This window comes from Triticum aestivum, chromosome 6D (genome assembly GCF_018294505.1).
Source record: "Triticum aestivum cultivar Chinese Spring chromosome 6D, IWGSC CS RefSeq v2.1, whole genome shotgun sequence".
Lineage (NCBI taxonomy): Eukaryota > Viridiplantae > Streptophyta > Magnoliopsida > Poales > Poaceae > Triticum > Triticum aestivum.
Window position 1 is genome coordinate 490,075,206 of NC_057811.1, and position 3,229 is coordinate 490,078,434.

The window sequence follows — 3,229 nt, forward strand, 5'->3', positions numbered from 1 at the left end:
ACCAAGGCGCAGGTGAGCTGGGCGGCGCGAAGGGTGCCTGGGGTTGTCCTCGTATGCATAGCGCCAGCCGAGGGAGCGCTTGCGGGGGAGCACGTCGTCGCCGTCGGAGTTGCTGCTCGGGATGCCACTCTGAGCGGAGTGGCTGCTTGCGCCGGAGTCGGGGGAGCGAGGCGAGTAGTCCCACACCTTGTCAATGTGCAGTAGGATCGGGTAGGACAGGACATTGGCAGGGCCTTCATGCGACGGCGGCTGCTCGGAGGTGCCCAGCTCGGGGAAGTCAAGCAGCGGCGAAGCAGTGCGCAGACGCTCCTCCAAACCCAGAGAGCCACGGCGAGCGATGCCCTCCGGATCGGCCTGCCAGATCCAGACGCAGAAGCAGGCGGCATCTTGGTCGGTGGGGTGGATGTCATCGATGCAGGACAGCTGTTCTTGAAGAGGACGGCCACCGTCTCGAGGTGGCGACCATGCTCGGGCACGCCCTCCAGGCATACGCGAGCCCGGTATGGCAGCGGAGCGAGGGAAACGCCAATGAACCGCGTCCAAGGGCGGAACCCAAGCGAGGCGGCGCCCACCCGCAGTGAGTCCGGCATTGCAGGTGGCGACGATTGTTACGTCTCCAACGTATCTATAATTTTTGATTGTTCCATGCTATTATATTACCCTTTTTGAATGCTTATGAGTTTTACTTTACACATTTATATTATTTTTGAGACTAATCTACTAATCGGAGGCCCAGCCCGTATTGCTGTTTTTTTGCTTATTTCAGTGTTTCGAAGAAAAGGAATATCAAACGGAGTCCAAACGGAATGAAACCTTCGGGAGCGTGATTTTTGGAACAAACGTGATCCAGAGGACTTGGAGTGGAAGTCAATAAACAGCCGAGGCGGCCACGAGGGTGGAGGGTGCACCCCCCTTACTGGGCGCGCCCCCCTATCTCGTGGGCCCCTCGGGCGTCCACCGACCTACTTCTTCCTCCTATATATACCCATGTACCCCGAAACATCAGAGGTGACCACGAAAAACTATTTCCACCACCGTAACCTTCTGTATCCGCGAGATCCCATCTTGGAGCCTTCGCCGGCGCTCCGCCGGAGGGGGAATCGACCACGGAGGGCTTCTACATCAACACCATAGCCTCTCCGATGAGTTGTGAGTAGTTTACCACAGATCTTCGGGTCCATAGTTATTAGCTAGATGGCTTCTTCTCTCTTTTTGAATCTCAATACAAAGTTTTCCTCGATCTTCTTGGAGATCTATTTGATATAACTCTTTTTGCGGTGTGTTTGTTGAGATCCGATGAACTGTGGGTTTATGATCAAGTTTATCTATGAGAAATATTTGAATCTCATCTGAATTCTTTTATGTGTGATTTAGTTATCTTTGCAAGTCTCTTCGAATTATCAATTTGGTTTGGCCTACTAGATTGATCTTTCTTGCAATGGGAGAAGTGCTTAGCTTTGGGTTCAATCTTGCGGTGTCCTTTCCCAGTGACAGCCGGGGCAGCAAGGCACATATTGTATTGTTGCCATCGAGGATAAAAAGATGGGGTTTATATCATATTGCATGAGTTTATCCCTCTACATCATGTCATCTTTCTTAATGCGTTACTCTGTTCTTTATGAACTTAATACTCTAGATGCATGCTGGATAGCAGTCGATGTGTGGAGTAATAGTAGTAGATGCAGGCAGGAGTCGGTCTACTTGTCACGGACGTGATGCCTATATACATGATCATGCCTAGATAATCTCATAATTATTCGCTTTTCTATCAATTGCTTGACAGTAATTTGTTCACCCACCGTAATACTTATGCTATCTTGAGAGAAGCCACTATTGAAAAGGCACTCTAGGAGGGAATCAAAAAATATGTATGGACGGACATTCTCTCACTGAAGCACACTACACAGTTCTACAGAATTCCGCCTTGGTGGCTCCGTATATGGACGAACACAAGAATTTTCTACGATCCAAACACCCGGAGTGGTCTGATGACTGGATTACACGTGAACAAACCAGGAGTTTCACCGGCTGGTTGCAGACACGTACCATGCATGACGCCTCTATTGAAGATGACCTGTACTCGCTGTCCCAGTTACTATCTTCGAATATAATGACTTTCAAAGGGTACGAGATAAATGGTAATACATTTTACACGATCGCCCAAGATAAGAAGAGCACCAACCAAAACAGTGGTGTCCGCTTTGATGCAACAACCAAACGGGAAAGGAAACATATTATGGTTACATAGAGGAGATATGGGAACTTGACTATGGACGTGGTTTGAAGGTCCCTTTGTTTCGGTGCAAATGGGTCAATATGACACGAGGCGGGGTAACGGAAGACCCGCAGTATGGAATGACAACTGTGGATCTCAAAAATCTTGCGTATGCAGACGAACCATTCGTCCTAGCTAATGATGTGGCACAGGTTTTCTATGTGAAGGATATGTCTACCAAGCCGAGAAAAAAGAAAAGATAAGAAAGCGAATGCATCATACGATGAGCCAAAGCGCCACATAGTTCTTTCTGGGAAGAGAAACATCGTGGGAGTGGATGACAAGACAGACATGTGAGAAGATTATGAAAAGTTTGATGAAATTGCTCCATTCACAGTGAATATTGACCCGAGCATCCAGTTAATTGATGAAGATTTTCCATGGCTACGGCGCAAAGGGACACACGTGAAGAAAAAGTTTCACACCCAAAGATCTGGGATGTGATCGGCTTCACTATCATCACTTTCTTCTGTGTTTGATACCCAGGAGGGAATCTCTGTAATAGTTGGGGTAGTTATGTGTTTTGGCATTTGAAACGCGAAGAAATTTTATGTGCAAACAAATTCTTTCATGCATTTACTGATTTTTTTCAGCTAAATGACCCTGAAATTGAAAAGCATTTCAAATGAACTCAGAAAAGGTTGAAAGTTGGCATGGTATCATAATTGAAAAGCATTTTAAATAGTGCGGGCCGAAGTGGACGCTCATTTTGGACCGAAACCGGGAACGCCGCCGAGGGAGAAAGTGCCTGAAGAAAAGATTGACCACTTCATTCGTATGGCTAGACCACCAGCTCCCAAGCCTGTTGACTCAGACTATGAGCGCCAAATCAGGAAGGCACATCGACCACGACTATAGAAAGAAGCGAGCTCGAGCTCGAGCCAACAAGCAGCTGTCAAAAAATGCGGGAAAACCGTTCCCCAGCTGGGAGAACAGGTAGCGCAATCGACCCCC